The following is a 25,849-nucleotide window of genomic DNA, read 5'->3' as shown; positions in this document are numbered from 1 at the left end:
AATCTCAGCCAGAGCCATAGCAATCTCCAGGCTGGTGACATAACTAAACTCACTGCAATCCATCCTCAAACACTCCTTACAGTTTGAGAAAGAGCCTAACTGGCGAGTCTCCTTCCCTGGACCAGAGTCCAACTACGGCAATGAAGGGCCCAGGCTGGTTTTAACGTTTGGGCAACAATCTGTGGGGAGCTCAGGTGCCATTCCGTATGAAGCCAAAGGTGGTGTGCACTGGCAAGCCCACTGCGCCACCATTTCAAGTCAGGGGAGCGCACAGACTCAGGGTGTGCTTAGAGCTCACCCTCAACAATGCACCGGCTGTGCATCGTTCAGTTACAGGCAAAAGGCCACTGACTTTAACTGGCCGCCTTCATATATATTTATAATGTCCATTCTGTTTGCAACCAACATCACATCTATCCTGGGTCCACACTTAAGAGCCCTCGCAAAGGCTCTACTTTCTTAAAAGTTTGCGGAGATTCACCACGCTACCTAAAACTTTGACAACCTTCAACAGTTGTGCAGTGGAGAGCATCCTAACTGGTTGCATCACAGTCTGGCGCGGAAACACTCATGCCATTGCACAGAAAAACCTACAAAAAGGTAGTGGATCTAGCCTAGTCCATCAAAGGGAAAAGCATCTCCACCGTCGAGACCACTGCAGGGAGCACTAACACAAGGCGGCAGCATCCATTGTCAAGGGCCCCCACCATCCAAGCCACACTTCTCTTCTCGCTGCTGCACCGGGCAGGAGATGTAGGAGCGTTAGGTTCCATACCGCACCCAAGTACTTCCGTTCAACTTCAACCATCCATTTCCTGAACCAGTCAGCACAACCCTAATCACTGCAGTTTAGCTACACTATGACCACTTTGATCACTTTACTTTATTGTCACCAAACAATTGATACTAGAGCGTACAATCATCACAGCAATATTTAATTCTGTGCTTCGCACTCCCTGGAGTACAAATCGATAGTAAATATTAAAATTTAAATTATAAATCATAAATAGAAAACAGAGTGCAAAAAAAACCGAGAGGCAGGTCCGGATATTTGGAGGGTACGGCCCAGATCCGGGTCAGGATCCGTTCAGCAGTCTTGTCACAGTTGGAAAGAAGCTGTTCCCAAATCTGGCTGTACGAGTCTTCAAGCTCCTGAGCCTTCTCCTGGAGGGAAGAGGGACGAAAAGTGCGTTGGCCGGTGGGTTGTTACATTAAAAAGGACTTTTTTTTTGTTCTAATTGTGTTCCTCTCTCATAGAATTTTAGTACAATTTATGTTTTTCTTATGAGCGTTGTTTGGGGAGGCACGATGACATAGCAGTTCACATACCACTATTGCAGAGACGGCAATCACGATCGGGGTCTGCCTACGAGGAGTTAGCACGTTCTCCCCGTGACCGGGTGGGTTTACTCTGGTTCCAATCCCATTGCCCCTGCAAGCTGTAAACATGGTCCCCATCTGAAGCCTCAAATTAATCATATCCCACCTATTATCTCTCCTCTCTGATCCTGTTACTCAGCCAGTCTCACAAGCTGGTCAACAAACTGTCTGGCTGGGTACTGGCTTTGTCTGTAGAGTACTTTGGAGTACGTTACCATGTGAGAAAATGCCATACAAATGTTGATTGCTGTTATTCGTCTGGATGTATTTCTGAAATATTAGCAATGTTCTAAATTCCTTCCCGGAGTCAGGTTGTATTTGGTATTTCTAATGAAAACTACGGCGGAAGAGACTGCTTAACAGGGAAGCTTAGTAGCCCCTCTGCGTCACCTCCGTCCAACCTAATCAGAAAAGCATTTCAACAGACTAAACGTTTTGGGCATCCTGGCCTTCCTTCACCTCTCCAGCAGTAGATGTGCCCTCAAAGTTGGTTAGTCTCTAAACCCTGCAATTCCCTCCCTAAACCTCTCTGTTTATCTCCTCTAAGATGTGCTTAATGCCTCCTCCTCGACCAGTTTTTACTCACCTGGCCCACTGGATCGACAACCAAGAACAGGACAGGATCCAGGCGCTCTCTGAATTATTCACAGGCTGACTAGCTCCAATTTAATTAACTCAACAGGGCCCAAGGATAATAATTGCAGCTTCTCCGTATCACTTACAGACCCCTTACGCTGGGCACTGATCACTGTACACAAGCTTGTAGGAGACACAAAGAGCTCCATTCTGCCATGTAATCTTAGGTATAGCTGGGCACTCAAGAGAGAAATCTGCACTCTGAATATACTGATAGCAAAGCATTGATAAGCTGATCGGACAGCAGGGGTCATTGATGGGTAATGGAGACATACACACAGCCAATTATTTTCTTTATGTTGGTCAAAACTCGGATTGCTGACTTCCCCGGAGTGCCCCGAAGGTCCTTCTCAGAGAGAAAGACAAATCTTCTGTGCACTGCTGAGAGTTAAATCTTAGGTGAACCCCAGAAGTATGGTTTTAATTAAGTCTCAAGTATATACTCAGTGGACACTTTATTAACTGTATCTAATAAAGTGGTGCCTAAGTGTATATTCCTGGTCTTCTGCTGCTGTAGCCCACCCACTTCAAGGTTCAATATGCTGTGCTCTCAGAGATGCTCTTCTGCACACCACTATCGTAACACGTGGTTATTTGAGTCACTGTCGCCTTCCTGTGAGCATGAACCAGCATGACCACTCTCCTCCAACCTCTCTTCTTAAACAAGCACTGCCACTCGCTGGATGCTTTTTCTTTGTTTTTCTGCATCATTCACCAGATCAGCAGTTTCTGGGATACTCAAACCACCCCATCTGGCACCATTACATGGTCAAAAATCACTTAGATCACGTTTCTTCCCCTCTTTCTGATGTTTGATCTGAACAACAACTGAATCTCTTGACCATATATGCATGCTTTTAGGCTTTGAGTTGCTGCCACATGATTGGCTGATTAGACATTTGCATTAACGAGCAGGTGACCGGGTGTACTTCATTATGCAGCACTTAGTGTAAGTGCACAATCTTTTGTTCTTGCATCGGCAAAGGAAGGTAGAACTTTCACAGTGAATGGGAGTGTTTTAGAACCAAGGGACCTACAAGTACTAGAACATGGTTCCCTGAAGGTAGCATCACAGTAGGATCAAAGATCAACTTTATTTGCCATATACATTGACATGAATTAGGAAAATGGCGCAACGTGCAGCAAAAAACAACATTCAACAGGGGGTACGGAAGTGTAGTGGTTAGCACAATGCTTTACAGTTCCAGCGACCCAGGTTCAATTCCTGCAGCTGTCTGTAAGGATTATACATTCTCCCCTTGACTGCATGGGTTTCCTCTGGGTGCCCTGTTCTCCTCCCACAGTCCAAAAACCTACTGGTTGGTAGATTAATTGGTCATTGTAAGTTGTCCCGTGATTAGGCTAGGATTAAATCAGGGGTTACTGGACAGCATGGCTCAAAGGGCCAGAAGGGCCTATGCCATGCTGTTCAAAAATAAATATAAAAAATAAATATTTATATAAAAATAAAGTTGGAAGCACAGATATGGAATAAAATATGCATATATAAATACCAGCATGTATTTACAATGTAAACAGCAATAGTTCAAAGTGCAATGCAGTCACAGAGGTGGGTGAGGGGATAACTAGAATGGTTGATCAGACTAAATGCCTGATGGAAGAGATGGCGTGGTTTTTTCTTTTAATAGCCCCAGAGCACTTCCTAGTTTGGAAAATGTACACATTGCCCACCAGGCAAACTGCCGGTGATTTTTACCTGCCTCCTTTCTTTGTCCTGGACACATACAAGTCCTGCAGTGACGGTAGTCAAGGTAGGTGAAGAAGGCTGGTCTTCATCAGTCAGAGCACCGAGTATAGACACTGTGATGTTATACTACAGTTGTTCAACATGTTGGTGTCTTGACACTTGTGTCTTGGTTACCCTGCCATAGGGAAGGTACCATTAAACTGGAAAGAGTACAGAGCATATTTACGAAGATGTTGCCAGGGCTTGAGGGATTGAGAGGTTAGATAAACTGGGACTTGATTCGCTGAAGCAAAGGACACCGAGAGGTATTCCTATTGTGCTCTATATAATCATGAGGTGCATAGATAGGAGGAATATATGCATTCTCTTTCCCAGGTTGGAGAATCAAGGACAAGAGGGCACAAGTTTTAAGATGAGAGGAGAAAGATTTAATAGGAATCAGAGGGATAACGTTTTCACCCACAGGGTGGTCAGGATATGGAGTGAGCTACCAGAAGAAGTGGTTGAAGCATGTAAATTAACATTTAAAAGACACTTGGGACAGGTACATGGATAAGAAAGGTTTAGACTAGGGATATCGACCAGTCATGGGCAAATGGAACTAGTTTAGTTGGACATCTTACTTGGTATGGACCTTCTGAGCCAAAGTATGTTTCCATGCTGTATGACTCGTATTTTGTTTGAAGACGTTGTTCCGACTTCCACAGGACACTCAGTGGCCACTTTATTAGGTACACCTGCTCGTTAATGCAAATATCTAATCAGCCAATCATGTGGCAGCAAATCAATGCAAAAGCATGCAGACATGGTCAAGAGTTTCAGATGTTGTTCAGACCAAATATCAGAATAAGGAAGAAATGTAATCTAAGTGACTTTGACTGATTGTTGGTGCCAGATGGGGTGGTTTGAATATCACAGAAACTGCTGATCTGGGATTTTCACGTATAGTAATCTCTGGATTTTACAGGGAATAGTGCGAAAAACAAAAAATGTAATCAGTGAGCATCAGTTCTGTGGACGAAAACACTTTGTTGCTGAGAGAGGTCAGAGGGGAATGGCCAGACGGGTTCAAGCTGACAGGAAGGCGACAGTAACTCACATAACCACACAATACAACAGTGGGGTGCAGAACAGCATTTCTGAACACAACACGTCGTACCTTGAAGCAGATGGGCTATAGCAGAACAGACCATGAGCAGTCAATCAGACGCAACTTTATTAATTACAGGAGATACCTAATAAAGTGTCCACTGAGCGTATAAGAGATGGGGAAAGGCTGTTTGACAGTCAAGTCTCATCCAGATGGGCAACGCAGATTCTATTTGCTTTGTAAATATTTGAAAGGGCCGTGTTCCACAAGGGAATTAACGACAGTAGGCCAAAGCAGTCAGAGACACGAGATGGGATGAATGAAAGCTCCAAGAGTTAGCAAATTTTGCATAAACATGCTGTCACAAATTTACACGTGCAACTTCCTTCTACAGTTATCTCCCAAGATATTACTACATTCATAACCTTCAAGAGCCAGCGGTAAAAAGAAGTGGGGGGGGGGCAAATCTCTGGAGTTCTCTACCCCACAGGGTTGCAGAGTTAGACCAGTGTGGCTACTTAAAGAGGAACTAGGTAAAACCTTGAGAGAACAGGGAATTGAGGGTTTGGGGGAACTGATACACGAAAGATGAAGCCTGGAGCAGTTCAGCTATGATTTGGCATTGATTATCGCTCTCACATGTACGGAGATACAGTGAAAAGCTTTTGTTCGCATTCCATCTATGTAGATCACGCCCTACACAAGTTCATCAAGGTGTAAAAACAGAATGCAGAACATAGTGTTGGAGCTGTCGGAAAAGTCTAGAGAAATTTTTTTTTTTAATCAAAGTGCCTTCATGTCACAATGTACTATCCTGAGTCTCATTTTCATGCAGGCATTCATAGTAGAACAAAGAAACACAATAGAATCAATGAAAAACTACACACAAAGATGGTCACATAACCAATGCGCAAAAGACACACTGCGCAAACACAAAACAAAAAACAATAATAATTAAAAGTAATAAATAATATTGAATAGATGAGTTGTAAAGAGCAGTAAGTAGAAAATATGAAGGTCAGGACCATGACAAGGTAGACTGGGAGATCAAGAATTTGTCAATGTACAAGGGTTCTGTTCAAGAGTCTGATAAGAGCAGGACAGAAGCTGTCCTAAATTAATAAACCATAAGACTGTAAGACACAGGAACAGTTTGGCTCATTGAGACTGCTCCGTCATTCAATCATGGCTGATTCATTTTTTTTCCCTCCTTGGCCCCACTCCCTGGCCTTCTCCCCCTAACTGTTGATGCCGTGTCCAATCAAGAACCTATCAAGCTCTGGTTTAAATACACCCAATGACCTGACCTGGCCTCCACAGCTGGCTGTGGTAATCATTTCCACAAATTCACCACCCTCTGGCTAAAGAAATTTCTCCGCATCCCTGTTTTAAATGGACGCCCCTCCATCCTGAGGCTGTGCCCTCTTGTCCCAGACTCCCCCACCACGGGAAACATCCTTTCCACATCTACTCTGTCTAGGTCTTTCAACATTTGAAAGGTTTCAATGAGGACCCACCTCATCCTTCTAAATTCCAGTGAGCACAGGCCCAAAGCCATCAAATGGTCTTCATATGATAACTCTTTCATTCCCGGAAACATCCTTGTGAAGAGTTACAACATGGAGACAAGCCCTTTGGCCACTGTCCAACCGTTAAAACACGAATGCTACCTTAATCTCAATCTCCCCACTTTCGATCAACTCCCACCCCAGATTCACTCACCTACACGCTTGGGGGAATTTACAGCGGCCCATTAACCTACTGATCTGCACGTCCCTGGGACGTGGAAGGAAAGAGGAGCGCCCAGTCACCGGGGGGGGGACATGCAAACTCTGCACAAATAGCACCGAAGGTTGGACCCAGGTCTCTGGTGCTGAAAGGCACTGTGGTTTACCCACTGGACTACAGTGTCTTTCACCAATATTGGGCCGGCACGAGGGACTGAATGTCTTCTCCTGTTCCTGCTTTCTTATGTGGCCAAGTGGTTAAGGCATTGGTCTAGTGATTTGAAGTTCCCTAATTCGAGCCTTGGCTGAGGCAGCGTGTGTGTCCTTGAGCAAGGCACTTAACCACACATTGCTCTGCGACGACACCAGTGCCAAGCTGTATGGGTCCTAATGCCCTTCCCTTTGACAACATCAGTGGCGTGTGTGTGTGTGTATATATATGTATATATATGTGTATATATATATATATATATATATATATATATATATGTGTGTGTGTGTGTGTGTGTGTGTGTGTGTGTGTGTATATATATGTGTGTGTGTGTGTGTGTGTGTGTGTGTGTGTATGTGTGTGTGTGTGCGTCTATGTTTATATTAAGATAAATTTGATTTCCGTGAGTAAAATTCTGCTTTACTCCTTTCCCTTTGATCCTGCCAGCAGCATATGGCAACATATGCAAGGCAGTTTATGGTCATTACTGGGCACACAGGTCAATCTGCGACAAACCTTTAAATAAAGTAGACATAGCACGCAATGGGCTTCATTAGAGAGGGAGAACTCACTGAACACACATCCTGGACAGGAGGGCAAAGGATCACAGCTGTCAAAAGTATTGAGGTTGCCAAGGTCATCGAGTGACCACATGACTGCATTGGTAGGGCGAGTCATGATTAACTCCAGAGAGTCTCAGGTGCAGACTCAAGAACCAAGAGAGAAGAGGTAGTGCCTGCAAATATGAAATATTAGAGGTTCTGCTTATACTGGAAATCTTGAGCTACACACACACAGAATGCTGGAGGAACTCAGCAGGTCAAGCAGTATCTGTGGAAAGGAATAAGCAGACCATGTTTTGGGCTGAGACTCTTCACCAGGACCGTACTGCATAGTTGCTACCCAGCTCGCTGAGCTCCTCCAGCATTCTGCCTGTGCTGCCTGCAAATATGGTTGTGAATGAAAAGACAGGCCCGGCAACTTGTCAAGTGCAAAGCTCCACACAAATGACCAGATCTGCATTACTGGGTGTCTTGGCCAATAGTACTGAAATTCATGCACAGAATGGGTGGAAAACTTTCAGGGCAAATAGCCTAATTGAAATAGAGGGTGAAGGTCAAAGTATTTGGAACAAGGCCATAAGCAAATGACAGGAAAGATCCTGTTAATAGAATCAGGGCTCAGTGCTTGAATGATGTAGACAAACCTATCAATGCCTCTGGGTGGCCTATTAACCAAATTACAACCACAAGCAGCCACAATCATGCAGCTACAGGTTTGGAGCCCATGATCAAAGATCAGGGGATACAATTAGGGATGACACAGCATCCCAAAAAAATCAGTAAGGCCTTGCGGCCTCCGTAAGTACTCTGATTGTGAGCTGCAGGCTGTTTGTATGCAGCCTATCTGATGAATATATGTACTGCAAGTCACTGGAGGTGTTACTGCCCAAACAGGCATGCAAGAAAGCTACATCCATGGGAATCATTTCTGAAAATGCAAGCAGTTCCAGCTGACACAAAGCACAATATGTTGGAACATGCTACCCAAGGAGGTGCTGGAGTCAAGTACTCTCAGACCATCAAAGGAGCACTTAAGCCAACAAAGCCTCAGAAAGCTACACTTCAAATGCAGGCAAACGGGACAAGCGCACAGGTTGTTGGGCATGGTGAGTTGAAGATCGATTCATCGCACAGGATGGACCAACAGCATCTCCAACACAAAGGCCAGGTTCAGTCAGAGGCCAGAAAAGTGGAGCTAGCAGGAAGTTCTACTACTCCTGTTCTGGGAGTCGTTCAGTATTAACTGCAGCAGCTTAGCGCACCCTGCGAAACATGACAGTATACTAATCTGAATCTATCAGCCACATGAACTGGGGTTTCGACCCATGTGTAGGCAGGAGTACAGTTTAAATCGACATTGTGATCAGCACTAACATGATGGGCCGAAGGGCCTGCTCTTTGCTATACTGTTGAACAGCTGAATAAAGCAAGCACAGATAGACTCTGCATGTACGGGTGTACAGCAAGGCAAAACAAATCACATGGGAGGTTATGTAACACCAAAAGATGTAGCATGCAAGGAAATTATTTTAAATCAAAGGCATGCCACCAGTAGAGATTTAAAAATAGTGATTTCAAAATTAAAGATTAATAATCAAGGTATTAATATGAATATTGACACAGCTGCTAATCACTCCAGCTTGGGAAGATAAAGAATTGGCCAGACGGTGTCATGAGCAAGAAGCATATTAAAGTTGTGAACATATTCCAGCCAGACCCTGAGAACATTAGGACAAATGTAATGTGTAATCCTCTGCAATGGGCAAAAGCCAAGGTCACCGAATATAGCAGCTGATTACATGAACTGATCAGGGAATAATTAGCCTAAAGAACTGACACTGGATTGGAAGAATGTATCTAGCATGTATACATTATGGAACACTATGAAGATGTATTGTAAGATTTATTCATGGGCATTAAAATGCACCAAGCATACACAGAAATAGGCCATTCAGCCCACTATGTCTATGCTGGCTATCAACTAATCTGCGATAATTCCCCTTCTCCAAAATTCAGCCCAAAGTCATTCATGTTACTGCATTTCAAGTGTTCATCTAACACTTGCAAGAGGACCTGTTATGTAATATTTATAAAACCAAACAAATTTATTGTAATTCTTTTTGTTTCTTTTGTGCTAAAAGTCCAGGCAAGACAGCTAAACAAACTGGAGTGATCTGGAGTACTGGTGAAAGTGTCACAGGAGGACTGGGTGACATGCATCATGGTTTTACCTAATGAAGACTTCCCAACGCTCGAAAGATTATTGTGACCCATAATAGGACAGTGAATATTGAACTATGTACACTATTAAGTACATGGGTTATTAGGTATAGGAGTGAAACTCTGTGGTCTTCTGCTGCTGTAGCCCATCCACATCAAGGTTTGATGTGTTGTGCATTCAGAGATGCTCTTCTGCACACCACTGTTGTAACGTATGGTTATTTGTGTTACAGTCGTCTTCCTGTCAGTTTGAAACAGTCTGGCCATTCACCTCTGACCTCTCTCATTAACAAGGCATTTTCGTCCACAGAACAGCCACTCACTGGATTTTATTTGTCTCTTGCACCATTCTCTGTAAACTCTAGAGACTCCCAAGAGATCAGCGATTCCTGAGATGCTCAAATCACCCCATCTGACACCAACAATCGTTCCATGGTCAAAGTTACTTAGATAACATTTCTTCCCCATTCTGATGTTTGGTCTGAACAACTGAACCTCTTGACCATGTCTCCATGCTTTTATGCAACGAGTTGCTACCACGTGATTGGCTGATTAGATATTTGCGTTAACAAGGAGTACAGGTGTACCCAATAAAGTGACCACTGAGTGTATTATCAAAGTATGCATATATCACCATCCACTATACCTTTTCTTGTGCACATTCACAGTAGAACAACAAGATACAATGGAGTCAAACGCTAGGAGAGCAGCACAATGACAACAATGCTCGATACAACCAACACCAGACTGAAAGGTCCATGGTAAGTTGGAATTAATAGTGGCTTGGTAACATGGAAACAGGGTGATTGGGGAAGGTTGTTTTGTGATCACAGTGTTTGGGAAACTTATGGGGTGCATTCAATAATCCAGCATTCCACTCTCAGCCCAGCTTAAAATGGGACATGCCATTTGTCAGAGCTGCTCGTGTCCCACGTGTTATTCTGTACACTTCATTGACCACAGAGCAGTATAGCACAGGAACAGGACCTTCAGCGCACGAAGCTGTGCTAATTAAACCAGACATTAAATGCCTAACTTATCCCTCCTACTTACACAGTGTCCACATCCCTCCACTCTCAACATACTCATTTGCCATCCAAAAGCCTCTTAAAGTGCCTCAATTGTATTTGACTCCACTACCACTCCTGGCAGCGCATTCCAGGCACCCTCGATTCTGTGTTAAAGAAATCTTACCGTACACCCCTCCTTTAAACTTACCCTCTCTCACCTTAACTTCATGCCCCCCAATACCACCTCTCACTTTAAATGCATGCCTTCTGATGCCATCAGGCTGATTAACACCTCCACCTATTAACCCACCCACCATATCACCTTGCGTCACACGATCAGTCTCTCTAATAACAGTTGCTTGCACATTGTGTTTTATAGGATTGTTTTTTAAAATTTTGTTCTTTATGTTCATTGTGTTTTTTATGCTGCATTGGATCCAGAGTAACAATCATTTTGCTTTCCTTTACACTCAAGAATGACAACAAACAACCTTGAACTAGCCATTTCAACCCTGGGGGAAAAGATACTGGCTGTCTGCTCTAACTAGGCATCTCAATCTTTAAAAAAAAAATTATCAGGTCTCCCTTCAGCTTCCAGAGAAAACAACCCATTTGTCAAAACTCTCCTTATACACAGGCCTCTGACCCAGGCAGCGCTGGAGAATTGTGACGGCTTTAGTTACCCTATCATAGGAAAGATATCATTAAGATGGAAGGAGTGCAGTGGAGATTTATGAGCTTGGTTAGAGAGAGGTTCGTCATACTAGGACTTCACTGAATGACCGTCAGAGCCTGAGAGGTGATCTCATAGAGGTGTATATAATCATGACAGGTACAGATAGGGTGAATGCCCACAGTCTATTTTCAGGGCCGGGGAATCAAGAACAAGAGGCCACAGGATTAAGGTGAGAGGGCAAAGATTTAAAACTCAGGATAGCTCTTTTGCTCTGAGCTTCATCACCAACATATCTGTCTTTCTGTCTCATGCCAACCATCACAAGCTAATGTCCTGGGCAACCAACAATGCAAAGACAGGCAGCACAAGGGGCATTATCTCCAGCAAAGCCAAACTCACACATCCTAGAACCATTATCAACAACCTCATCATGCATATGGCTTCCTTTCACGGGTGCAAGCCGGGTCTCACGCTCAGCTGGTGAGTTCACAGCCTGAAGGGTAACTTCTTCACAGAGAAGGAGGTCCATATGTATGAAAAGAGTTGCCAGCGGAAGTGGTTGAAGTGGGTACAGTAACAACATTTAGAAGATGGGTACAAGGACAGGAAGAGTTTCAAGCTACATGGGCCAAATGCAGGCAATGGGACTTGCTTAAATGGGAACATCGTCCACATGAACCAGTTGCTGTATTAGTCTACGTGAGGAGACCAATATTCCCTTTTACCTGACAGTCTGGGAAAGGTTTTCTCTACAACCTTCGCTCTGGGTGTACCTGACTGGTTGAAAGTACCTCCAGCAATACCAACACACACACAAAGTGCTGGAGGAACTCAGCAGATCAGGCTGCATCTAAGGAGGGGAATAAACATAGGGATCTTGGGGTCCGTGTCCATAGGACACTCAAAGCTGCTACGCAGGTTGACAGTGTTGCTAAGAAGGCATAAGGTGTGTTGGCCTTCATCAATTGTGGGATTGAGTTCAAGAGCCGTGAGGTAATATTACAGCCATAGTAGTCCTTGGTCAGACCCCACTTGGAGTACCGTGTTCACTTCTGATCACCTCATTACAGGAAGGATATGGATGCTATAGAGTGCAGAGGAGATTTACGAGGATGTTGCCTGGATTGGAGAGTGTGCCTTATGAGAATAGGTTGACTGCACCTGGCCATTTCTCCTTGGGAGTGATGGAGGATGAGAGGTGACCTGATAGAGGAGTACAAGATGATGAGAGGCATTGATTGTGTGGATAGTCAGAGGCTTTTTCCCAGGGCTGAAATAGCTAACATGAGAGGGCATAGTTTTAAGGTGCTTGGAAGTAGGTACAGAGATGCCAGGGGTAAGTTTTTCCACACAGAGAGTGGTGGGTGCGTGGAATACACTGCCGGCAGTGGTGGTGAAGGCGGATACAATAGGGTCTTTTAAGAGACTCTTAGATGGCACATGGAGCTTAAAAAACTAAATCGAGGACTATGTGGTAGGGTAATTTGAGGCAGTTCCTAGAGTAGGTTACATGGTCAGCACAACATGGTGGGCCGAAGGGCCTGTAATGTGCTGTAAATTTCGATAAACAGTTAGCGTTTTGGGCTGAGACCATTCATCAAGACTAGGTCCAAAACATCGACTGTTCATTCCCCTCCACAGATTCAGCCTGACCTGCTGAGTTCCTCCAGCACTTCGCCAGTGTTGCTCAAGATTTTCAGCATCTGCAGAATCTCTTGTGGTTATGAAAGTCCCTACTGTTTCTAAGTTTCACATACCTCAACACAGCTAAAACTGGCTGAAAGTGTGTAAAAGATCCAGATCTGAACATTAAAAGATTAGCTTAATTGTCACATGTACATTGAAACACAGTGAAATGTGTTGCTTGTGTCAAATCAAATCAGCAAGGATTGTGCTGGGGGCAGCCCGCAAGTTCGACACACTTCTGGAGCCAACGTGGCACGGCCTCAATTTACTAACCCCAATTGTACATCTTTGGAACGTGGAGGAAACTGGAGCACCCGAAGGAAGCCCACACGGCCACAGGAGAGAAGGTACCAGCTCCTTATAGACAGCTGCGGGATGTTAACGTGAATCACTGCTGCTTCAGAGTAAATTCCACACTGGATGCTTGTCGCTTTCCACACCCTGGCCACATCCCCAGTGCAAAGTACTAACTGTGGAATGTTTACCCATTTCACTCATTGTTATCTCCGGCTTTGCAGGCATGAGCTGTCACAGAATCTGGCTGATACATCTCTGGGCAGCTGCAGAAGGAGAACAGTCTGTGTACTCCATGGATTAAGCCAGTGGTCCCCAACCACTGGGCTGCAAAGCATGTGCTACCGGGCCACGAGGAAACAATATGATTTGGCAATATGAAACGATACGTGTCAGCTGCACCTTTCCTCATTCCCTGTCATGCCCTGTTGAACTTGAAATCATACCAAATAACACATAAAACCTAAAATAACATTAACGTATAGTAAAAGCAGGAATGATATGATAAATACACAGCCTATATAAAGTAGAAATAATGTATGTACAGTGTATCAGAATCGGGAAGGTGAAGCCAAAACCGATTTGTAGAAAAAAAAATCGGCACGTACGCGCACGTGCACGTCACGCATGCACACACAGGTGCCCGCGCAAGGCTTCATGGTCATGGTAGTCCTTCTCGGGGTAAACACAAGTGTCCCGTATTTGACTGCTACTTTTGTCCTTTATTTGGGAGTGAGAAAGTTGGCAACCCTACTTGAACACCCCCCCCCCCCAACACACTCTGTCGGCCGGTCCGCAAGAATATTGTCAATATAAAACTGGTCTGCGGTGCAAAAAAGGTTGGGGACCCCTGGGTTAAGCTATGAGGCAATTGATCTGCATCTGTGTACATTTGACTGAGGAATTAGCTGAATAAAGTATTTAAAGCATTAGTTAAATGGGGCAGAAGGAAAGGAAAGCAGCATTCTTTTGGAGCAAGGAGAAATGAAGTTCCCTCCCAAGTTAAGAGGCTCTCCAGGTTTTGGTAGTCTCAAGAGAGTGGAGATGCTGGAAACAAACAGGATGCTGGAGGAACTCAGCTAGTCAATCAGCATCACAGACATTCAACATTTCAGGTTGAGATACCCAATCTGAGAAGGTGAAGGGGAGGGGTGGGGTGGAGAGAGTGGGAATAGCGACAGAAGCTGGGAGGTGATAGGTGGAGGTGACAAGGGGCTACAGATGATAGAACCAAATAGGAAAGGAAAGTGGAGCATGGTATAAAGGGAGAGATGTGGCAGATAGGAACAATGGCAGACAGGAAATCAATGGAAGGAGAGTGGAAGTTATGGATAGATGAGGGAAAAGAAATAGGGTGCTAGGAGTCCAGGGTGAGGACAGAAAGAACTGGGTGGATCGGGAGGAGGGAGAAAAGGGACAGAGAGAGAGAGGTTTGCAGACATCCCACCCTGCAAAAACTCATTTCAGGGAGGTAGCACCATCAATTTGCGGGAGACTCCCGGAATTTCTGGGAGAGATGGGATGCCTGCAATTGAGTAGCTCCTTAGCAGCTAGCCAGCTAGTTTAAATAACGTTAGCTACGCTAATGAACGAATGACACCTGTTAAACTCACCTCAACATGTCTTTTACAGTCTTAACCCACCATGGGCAATAGAAAAGTCACTGTTGCGAACAGTGCAACGAGCAACACTATCACTATTTTGACCCCTATTAGGTAGGGGTACACTTTAGTGTAGTCTGGGGTGATGTACGTTTTATATTTTCTATTTTTGGAACACTTTGCCATGGCGCGCTCTCTCTCTCTCGCCCGCGTTCTCTCTTGCTCTCTCTCGTTCTCGCACTCTCTCTCTCAAAATTTGAATTCCGGGATATTGTATATAAATAGCGGGCATCAGGGAGCCACTGTCAATATGCGGGAGACTCCCGGAACTTCCAGGAGAGGTGGGATGTCTGGGTTTGCTAAAGTTGTAAAATATAACTTCTTTTGAATAAGACTATTCAGATACATGAATCTAAAGCAGCAAGAAGGAATTGAGGTGCAGATTAAATATGATCCAGTTAAACACAACGTGGGTTGAAGAGTCTGTCATAATAAATGGGCGCTTGCTGACACACTTGTCCTGGTGTTTGCTTGTATCATAAGCAATGACATTACACCCCAGGAAAGCAAACCTCAAGAGTTTAAGTCTACTGGTAATGCTCCTTCCCAGAATACCTCTGCTCAAAGCCGTGGCCTTATCACTACTTAAGAAGTTGCAAACATACACGTGCAGACAAAGGAGCTGGTGGTGGACTACAGGAGGAATGGAGACAGGCTAACCCCTATTGACATCAATGGATCTGGGGTTGAGCAGGTGAACAGTTTTAAGCTCCTTGGCGTAAACATCACCGAGGACCTCACGTGGTCTGTATATACCAGCCGTGTGATGAGAAAAGTACAACAGTGTCTCCTTCACCTCAGACGGTTGAAGAAGTTTGGTATGGCCCCCCAAATTCTAAGAACTTTCTATAGGGGCATGATTGAGAGCATCCTGACTGGCTGTATCACTACCTGGTATGGGAACTGTACCTCCCTCAATCGCAGGACTCTGCGGAGAGTGGTGTGGACAGCCCAATGCATCAGTAGATGTGAACTTCCCATGATTCAAGACATTTACAGAAACAGGTGTGAAAAAAAGAGCCCGAAGGATCATTGGGACCTAAGTCACCCCAACCACAAACTGTTCCAGCTGCTACCATCCGGGAAATGGTACCACAGCATAAAAGCCAGGACCAACAGACTCCGGTACAGCTTCTTCCAGCAGACCATCGGACTGATTAATTCATGCTGACACAACTGTACTTCTATGTTATATTGATTGTCCTGTTGTACATACTATTTTTTTATAAATTACTATAAATTGCACATTCAGACGGAGACGTAATGTAAAGATTTTACGCCTCATGTATGTGAAGGATGTTAGAAATAAAGTCAATTCAATTCAACGCTGCTAACATACTTGCTTCACGGAATGATCAGGCAAAGTGGGCAGGCTGGCAGAGAATGGATTGGCTCAAATTATCTAGTGTTATCAAACAGTCAACTTAAATTATCTAACCAATGAATTTCCAATTTGTTACATTGCTTCGCTTGAATTTCAGGACAATTCAATGTTTTCGCATTTGTTTTGAATTATTTAGAAAAAGCTGAACAACAGTAACTCCAACAGCCTAAAAAAAGCACACAAAAGTAGCGACAGGAAGTGATAGTACTAAAAGGTCTCTAACTGGATGCATAATCTACCTTTTCGAAAATTCCTCTGTCATTATTTAACCTTCTTAAGTGAAACATCTGACAACAGACTCAAGGTATTGTAAAAATGAGCACATCTATTTAACTCCACATTCCATTCAACTCTTGCTTTGCCACATTCCACTAAACATCGTCAGCAGTGTCTCTATCTCTTGAGTATTGGGCTTCATTCTTGGCAAGTAGATTTTTCAAAAAGAACCACAGAACACTACAGCACAGAAAACAGGCCATTCGGCCCTTCCTAGTCTGTGCCAAAACATTATTCTGCTAGTCCCATTGACCTGCATCCAGTCCATAACCAGACATCCCACCCTGCAAAAACTCATTTCAGGGAGGTAGCACCATCAATTTGCGGGAGACTCCCAGAACTTCCAGGAGAGCTGGGATGTCTGCAATAGAGCAGCTCCTTAGCAGTTAGCCAGCTAGTATAAATAACGTTAGCTATGCTAATGAACGAATGACACCTGTTAAACTCACCTCAACATGCCTTTTACAGTCTTAACCCACCATGGGCAATAGAAAAGTCACTGTTGCAAACAGTGCAGCGAGCAACACTGTCATTATTTTTGACCCCTATTAGGCAGGGGTACACTTTAGTGTAGTCTAGGGTGAAGTGCGTTTTATATTTTCTTTTTTTTTTGAAACATTCTGCCATGGCAGTGCAGGACACTAAAATGAACTGATGGAGAGACAGGTCGTCTGTAAAGCCCGCCCACAGAGAAAACTGATAGGTCTACTTAGCACAGAGAGAGACCAATCAGGATGCCCGCTCCCGCTCTCCCTCTCATTTCCGGGATATTGTATATAAATTGCGGGCATCAGGGAGCTGCTATTAATATGCGGGAGACTCCCGGAACTTCCGGGAGAGGTGAGATGTCTGCCATAATCCTCCAGACCTCGCCCAAAAAAAAAGGAATTTAACTATGAAACAACTCTGCCTCCTTCCTTTCCAGTGCTGATGAAGGGCCACGTATCGAAGAGTCAGATGTTTATAACGCTGTATAGATGTTGCCTGACCTGCTGAATTCTTCCAATATTGTGTGTGTGTGTGTGTGTGTGTGTGTGTGTGTGTGTGTGTGTGTGTGTGTGTGTGTGTTGCTGAAGATTTCCAGCATCTGCAGAATCTCTTGGGTGAATGTCTATTGAAGCCCAGTTCATGCATATAGAAAACATGCCCCATTTTGGTCATTTACGTTTGGGGCTCAGGACCGTAATGTCGACCATTCATTCCTCTCCATAGATACTTTCTGACTTGTTGATTTCCTCCAGCATTTTGTGCACATTGCTCACGATTCCCCGCACCTGCAGAATTTCTCATGTTTATATTTCACTGTACCTTAGTACATGTGAGAATAATAAACCAATTTCAATCCCTGATTGGAAGTGCTGAAGGGGAGGGGGTGAGTCAGTCAGGGGAGCTCCCTGTCGGTCTGTTCCCCAGGCCTGGTCAAGGCAACAACTAACAGATAGATAGTGGATTTGCAATGGGGCCATCTCTCTGACCGCCAGCCCCTCATCCAGTCAAGGTTATCTAGCAGTACTGAAGCAGGCCATTTGGCTCATGATCTCCGTGCTAAACAATACCAAATTAAATCTCTTCAGCCTGCACGTGATCCATATCAATCCAATCCTTCAATATTCAAGTGTCTGTCTAAAAGCTTCTTAAATGCTACAGTCTTGTCTATTTCCAACATGATTACACCAGCTCATTCCAGCACCTACTGTGCAAAAAAAAACTTGCCTCACAATCTTCGTTACACTTTCCCTTTCTCACCTTCAATGAAGTATTACTTCTAGTATTTGACATTTATGCCCCAGGAAAATGACTCTGTCTCCATCTACGCTCTGCACTGTGCTTAACTTTTTTCATGTCTCTCCTCAGCCTCCAATGCTTCAGGGAAAACAAATCCTGTCTCTCCAGTCTTTCCTTTAAGATCATAGCCACTAATTTGGATAACATCCCGGTAAAAATCTCCTGAACCTTTCCCAGACCCTCCACATCTTCCTGTAATGGAGTGATCAGAGCTGCACACAATACCCCAAGTGTGGTCTAACCACTTTCATATAAATATAACACGACTTCTTATGCTCACATATCATAAGCTTTCTTTACCAGCCGATCTACTTGTGTGGTTACATTCGGGGAGCTGTGATCCCTCTATACGTTACTGGTGGAGAGGAAGCATGTGTGTCCGCTGACGCTCCAGGGGAGTTCTGGGATGAGTGGGCACCGCTCAGGCTGGAGCACATCCAGGAAAATGTTTTAAACTGTTTTGTCATTCACCCTTTACTAAAGGAGAAAAGGGATATGTATACCTCACAAACATGAGGAAATCTGCTGATGCTGGAAATCCAAAGCAACACGCACAAAACGCTGGAGGAACTCAGCAAGTCGGAGACCCTTCTTCGAGAAGGGTCTCAGCTCGAAATGTCGACTGTTTATTCATTTCCATAGGTGCCGAGTTCCTCTAGCATGTTGTCTGTGTTGCAAGGGATATATGTAGAGTATGTAGGCACTGCATAGCTCACACAGAGTAAAGCTGTCCTGTCAAACACTGCCAGGGCACGGACAGCATGAGTTAAATAGGAAGCGAAATTCCCTGTACGCTGTCCCATCATGCACTCTGAAGGCAGAGTATTAGATGAAATCAGGTTAGATACTGCGTAAAGCTCCTGTCAACAGAGGGTTGTTGGGGCTCAAGTCCATAGCTCTCGCTGAGGGTAAGACAATATAGTTAGACACAAGGTAAAGCTGTCTTCACCCTGGGAGAACCTGGTTAGATACAGAGAGAAGTTTCCCCGTCACACACACCCACGGGTAGGAGTACAACTATTGGATACAACATATAGCTCCCCCTACAATGTCTAAACAAACATTCCTGGTATAGCTACACTACAAAAAGTTTCCACGTCAGAAATGTCCATTTTCCACTTTCAGGTACTGACTAACCTGCTGAACATTTGCCGCGCCGTCTACTCAGGCTTCTGCCTTCACGAGCCACCTTGCACTACGATGAATCACTCCAGAGTCACAGTGGAGATTGTTAAAATTCCACAATTCTCACAACAACCTCACCCACTGCACACAGACAGCACGGATGACTCACTGGAGAATACCTTGATCTTTGCTGCGGTACAAAGGTTGCTCCCAATCATCAGGTGATCGCATTATCTCAAACGGGCAAAGGAAGAGGAGCCCGTACAAAAGTCTCTCATTTTAATTCTCCTTATTCGTAAGGTGAAGGTAGAAGAGAAATTTCCAATTCAGGCAATCCCTGCTTAACAAGCTTCACCAGGGTACAAACAGTGTGGGTCAGAGTAAAGTTCATTCCTCTCAACAAACACAATCAGGACATTTAGGCTACTTCCTGTGTGTGTTAGATACTGGGTAAAGTTCCTTTCATTGGAACTGGTGAAACTGGAATGGATTAAATTTTCCAGTTTTAAACTGAGGCTTTCTAAGGCATTGAGCTTGGAGTACTGTAAGCAGTTTTGGGCCCTTTATCTAAGAAAGGATGTGCTGGCATTGGACAGGGTGCAGAGGAGGTTTACGAGAATGATCCTGGAAATTAAAGATTTAACATATGAGGAACGTTTGATGGGTCTGCACCTGTACTTGCTGGTGTTTAGAAGAATGGGGGAGGAGGGGATCTCATTGAAATGTATTGAATTTTGAAAGACTGAGATAGAGTTGACATGGAGACAATTTTTCCTATGGTGGGGGAGTCTAGGACCAGAGGGCACAGCCTCAGAATACAAGGACGTCCCTTTAGAACAGAGACGAGGAGGAAATTCTTTAGCCAGAGGGAGGTGAATCTGTGGAATTCATTGCCACAGATGGCTGTGGAAGTCGAGTTATTGAGTATATTTAAAGCAGAGATTGATAGGTTCTTGTTTAGTCAGGGCATCAAAGGTTGTGAGGAGTAGGCAGGAGAACAGGGTTGACAGGGATAAAAAATTCAGCTGTCATGGAATGGCAGAGCAGACTCAATGGGTTAAGTGGCTTAGTTCTGCTCCTTTGTTTTGTGCTTTCTTACTCTTTTATATGACTGAAAAATCTCTATGCCATAACCAGCTAGAAAACATGCAAAATTCACTTCGTATTTACAGCTTGGGTCTCAGTTAGTAATTCTCGGGAAAAGACCACTTGTCCATGGAACACGCTAGTTAGTGACATGACAGTGAGAAAAATAACCCAGGGAAGCAAAAGCATCTGAGCAACTGCGGCAAAGGCATGAGGGATTGTGTGAAAGAAAATGAAGATTTTGGCCAAATTGTTTAATCTCAGGAATTTCACTCGAGGCATGAATCTCAGCAGGAATTTTGCAAATTATCGCCAACATACAATTAGGCTGTTATCAGCTAAGATAAAAGTTATAAGATACAGAGACCATCCAGATTGGAGAGCAAGTTCATTTCAACTTGCATGTACAGTTTGAATATTGTGCCTTTGTGAATGATAAAATCTAAAACAGTGGATGCCGGTTAATTGGGCAATCGGTTAAGTGGGGAAGCCACTTATTTGGGAACAACTCTTAAAAGGACAAAGACTAATTGAGAAAATAGCCGGGGTTCCCTTCAGTTAGTTGGGTCACTATGCCGCTTAATTGGGACAGGAGACTGCTTCTAACTAGGTCTAGGCTGCACGCACGTGTGTGGTCATTCAACTCCACACGATGAACAGTTTTTAAATACTGTCAGTTGTGTGTTTGTGTTCAAAAAGCAGAAAGACAATTCGGAACTGCTTTGCTCACTGCGGTTTCAAGCGTTCAGGCTTTGAGTTGCTGGAAATGGCCGGGAATGGAAATGAAACCATTTCAGTACTTCAACAAGGAACTACGAAGAGTTTGAAGGTTATAAACAATCATCTTGAATGTGACAATGAGAATGAAGGCTTGGAGGATGCAATTATTGAAAGCATTGTATGAAGGCAGTCCATTATCTGTATTAGTTGTCTGCGCTGATTTTGTTCTTTTACAGTCAAAAGAACACAGTGGTGTAAACTGGATGAATGCCTCCGTCAGTAACCATCCGGGACTACAATTTTATAATACAGTAATAGCATTGTTAGTGTTCCAATTGCTCTGTATTTCATTTAAACATATAAATGGTAGTTTGTCTTGCTTTGATATGTTTTTAACTATTCAAAGATGGCAGCGAAACGCAGCTTGCAGCGGCCACTCCGGTGAATGATATCTGTTATCTGTCAAGTAGGACGCTGTGTACAATCCTGATTTGATGGAGACAGACGTGACAGCACAGAGGAACATCTGTGAAACTTCTGAAATGCCTGCTTCGCTGCTGCTGTTACTGTGTGATCCAGAATCTCCGGAGAAGGCCCCGAGTCCTCGGCTTTGCTTGTTGCTTGGCGGCTGGGGCGGGGTCAAAGCGCTCGGCAGAGGATGGTGCTCGGTGTTGGAGAGCTGGTCGGAGGCTCGAAGTTTTCAGACGGACTCAAGAGTCCGCTGCGGTCGGGTGCTTCCAATGCATCGGCAAGTTTGCAGCGCTTGGAGTTAATGGCAGGGAGAGTTTCTCCCTTCTACGTGAGATGATGGGACTACCGGGATTTGAGACTTTTTTTTACCGTGCCCATGGTCTGCTCTTTATCATTGCTTTGCACTGTTGTAACCATATGTTATAATTATGTGGTTTTGTCAGTTTTAGTCTTGGTTTGTCCTGTGTTTCTGTGATATCTTTCTGGAGGAACATTGTATCATTTTTTAATGCATGCATTTCTAAATGACAATAAACGAGAACTGAGTGTCCTCATAATCTAATCTATTTTCATGAAACTTCGAATAATTGGGGCAGCTGCTAAGCAGGCCAAGATGTAGAGGTCCCAATGTGTCCCAATTAACTAGAATCCACTTTATTTGCTTGAAAGAAGATCTTCATTTCTAACAAGCAGCATGGGTGCCACACCTGAATACATCTAAAATCAGGATGGGTGGATTTCAAATCACAGAATAGCTTCACCACGTACCTTGCAGACACAATTCACTGATATGTCAAACCAGATTACAACAACTTCTAATAGAAATCAAAAAGTGTCTCTGAACAGAACTGAAAACAACTATCTAGAATTTCAAACCTTAAGCTTTGGCTGGATGCAATGTTTCCCACACTGCAACAGTGAATACGTGATAAAAATACTTTATTGGCAGTAACGAACTCTGGACTACCTTGAGGTCTTGAGAAATAGTGCGTGCAAAAGTTGTTTCTATTCTTTCTTGGCAGGACAAAGAAGAGTGAGAGAGAGCGAGAGAGAGAGACCATTCAGCCCTTCTTGCTTGCAGTTAACAAAGTAGTGACAAAGTAGCAGGGAATTAGTAATCCAACTGACCTGATAGATTACTGTAAAATCTTACGCTGGGTCACACATGTCCCAATTTCAGAATTATCATCACTATTCTTGATTTATGAGACCATAATACAAGGGAGCAGAATCAGGCTATTTGGCCCATCAAGTCTGCTCTGCCATTTCATCATGGCTGATCCATTTTTCCTCTTGGCCCCAATCTCCTGCCTTATCCCCCCTCCCCCACCCCTTCATGCCCTGACCAATCAAGAATCTATCAACCTCTGCCTTAAATATACTTCAAGACTTGGCCTCCACAGCTGCCTGTGGTAACAAATTCCATAGATTCCCCAGTCTCTGGCTTAAGAAATTCCTCATTTCCGTTCTAAAAGAATGCCCCTCTATTCTGAAGCTGTGTCCTCTAGTCTTAGACTCCCCCATCATAGGAAACATCCTCTCCCCATCTATTCTATCACGGCCTTTCAGCATTTGACAGGTTTCAATGAGGTCACCCCTCACTTTTCCGAATTCCAGTGAGTAGTGGCCCAGAGCTATTAAATGCTCCTCACATGACAAGGCATCTCATCCTGGAATCATTTTCCAGGGTGCCCAGAGCTGCCTGTGGTAATGAATTCCAAAGAATCACCATTCTCTGGCTAAAGAAATTCACCCTCATCTCCATTCTAAAAGGATGCCCCTCTACTCTGAGGCTGTGTCCTCTGGTCTTAGGCACTCCCACCAGAGGAAACGTCCTCTCCACATCCACTCTATCAAGGCCTTTCACCATTCGATAGGTTTCAATTGGGTCACCCCTCATTCTTCTGGATTCCAGTGAATACAGGGCAAGAGCCATCAAACTTTCTTCTTAAAAACAAGCCCCTAATCCTGGAATAGTTTTCCTGAATTTCCTTTGAAACTTCCCCAGTTTCAGCACAGTCTTTCTATGATAAGGGGCTCAAATCTGCTCACAATACTCCAAGTGAGGCTTCACCAGTGCTTTATAAAGTCTCAACATTATATCCCTACTTTTATATTCCAGTCCTCCTGAAATGAATGCCAACATTGCATTTGCCTTCCTCACCACTGACTCAATTTGCAAATTAACCTTTAGGAAATCCTGCACAAGGACTCACAAATCCCTTTGCGCCTTAGATTTTTGTATTTTCTCTCCATTATTTTATTGTTAGTTCTTGGTCCATACTTTGCTCATTTCTTTACTTATACACTCAGTTATCACTTTATTAGGCACACCTGCTCATTGATGCAAATATCTAATCAGCCAATCATGTGACAGCAACTTAGTGCATAAAAGCATGTCGACATGGTCAAGAGGTTCAGTTGATCTTCAGACCAAACATCAGAATGGGGTGCGGATGTGATCGAACTGACTTTGAAATGGAATGATTGTTGGCGCCAAACAGGGTGGTTTGAGTATCTTAGAAGCTGCTGATCTCCTGGGATTTTCATGCATACCAGTTTATAGAGAATGGTGCGATAAACAAAAAACATTCAGTGAGCAGAGGTTCTGTGGGCAAAACGGCTTGTTAATGAGCGAAGTCAGAGGAGAATGGCCAGACTGGTTCGAGCTGACAGGAAGGTGACAGTAACTCAAATAGCCATGCGTTACAACAGTGGTGTGTAGAAGAGCACCTCTGAACGCACAACACATTGAACCACGACGTGGATGGACTACAGCAGCAGAAGACCACATGGAGTTCCACTCAGCTATTCTCCTGTACCTAATAAAGTGACAACTGAGTGTAATTCTGTCTATGATCTCACCTTACAGTGCCTCTATAACCTCTTATAACACAGCAAACCTTTGAGCTGTCTATGTTCCTCCACTTCTGGTCCCGGGCAGTTTTACCACATCCAGCTGTGACTTCATTTGCTGAGGCCCTGTGTACTGGAATTTCTAGTCTAAACTCTGACTCACTATGTTTTTTCTCCACTCTGAAATCCACCTCTTCAACGATAGCATTCCCCATATGTGCCTGGGTGTCAAATTATTTTTCCCTGTCCACTTCAGAAGCAGCTTGGGACACTTTACCGACTTCAGGAAGGTGAAGGAGGACAAATGTTCACTAGTCTACAGCAGGGATCGGTAGCTTTAAATTCTGAGGCATAGACAGGAAAGTTTGTAAGTGAGGATAGAACTAGGGGACATAGCCCCAAGATTCAGGGGAATAGATTTAGGATGGAAATGGGGAAAAATTGCATCTCCCAGAACCAGTGAATCTGTGAAATTCTCTGTCTTGGAATTCACATCCTATCAAAGCATTACAGGCTCCCTCATTCAACCAGTAGCACTCACATCTACAGCGATGAGGTGCTTTGAGAGGTTAGTTATGGCGAGAATCAACTCCTGCCAATGCAAGGATCTGGACCCACTGCAACTCGCCTATTGCCACAATAGGTTTACAGCGAATGCAATCTCATTGGCTCCTCACACGGCCTTGGAACACCTGGACAGTACTAATACCTACGCAGGCTGCTGTTCATTGACTACAGCTTAGCATTTAACACAATTATTCCTATAAGTCTGACCAAAAAGCTCCAAACTCTGGGACTCGGAACCTCCCTCTGCAACTGGATCCTCGACTTCCTCACCGGAAAACCACGGTCTGTGCCGATCAGAAATAACATCTCCACCTCACTGATACCTAACACTGACGCACCTCAACAATGCGTGCTTAGCCCACTGCTCTACCCTCTCTACGCCCACGACTATGTGGCTAGGCACAGCTCAAACGCCATCTATAAATTTGCTGATGACACAACTATTGCTGGCAGAGTTTCAGATGGTGGCGAGAAGGTGTACAGAAACAAGACAGATTGGCTGGTTGAGTGGTGAGGTAGCAATGACCTTGCATTCATTTTCAGCAAGACCAAAGAACTGATTGGGGACCAGACCAGGCAAGACGAGGACACACACAATAGTCCTCATCAAGGGGTCAGAAGTGGAAAGGGTGAGGAATTTCAAAACCTGGGTGTCAACATCTCTGAGGACCTACACTGGGCCCAGCTACAAAGAAGGCTCAACAGTGGCTGTATTTC

At 44.2% G+C, this 25,849-nt stretch overlaps 1 protein-coding gene across 11 annotated transcripts in view; it reads right to left on the bottom strand.

Annotated features, from left to right (window-relative positions):
• si:ch211-45c16.2 (mitogen-activated protein kinase kinase kinase 13) overlaps positions 1-25,849 on the bottom strand; it is a 204,334-nt gene that overhangs the window by 74,559 nt on the left and 103,926 nt on the right. Inside the window, exons 1-3 of one of the 11 annotated variants that reach the window (XM_063051547.1) lie at positions 19,445-19,858; positions 3,734-3,899; positions 1,032-1,164 (exon numbers count right to left, since the gene is read on the bottom strand). The exons of 7 other annotated variants lie outside the window; for them this stretch is intronic. The gene's annotated coding sequence lies outside the window, so the exon portion shown is untranslated. Of the gene's footprint in view, positions 1-1,031; positions 1,165-3,733; positions 3,900-19,444; positions 19,859-25,849 lie in introns of those variants that run through there. 3 more of the 11 variants (XM_063051544.1, XM_063051542.1, XM_063051539.1) reach the window with 3 other exon arrangements.

This window comes from Mobula hypostoma, chromosome 6 (assembly GCF_963921235.1).
Source record: "Mobula hypostoma chromosome 6, sMobHyp1.1, whole genome shotgun sequence".
NCBI lineage: Eukaryota > Metazoa > Chordata > Chondrichthyes > Myliobatiformes > Myliobatidae > Mobula > Mobula hypostoma.
Note: the sequence above shows the minus strand (reverse complement) of the source record. Positions and strands in the feature narration are given on the sequence as shown.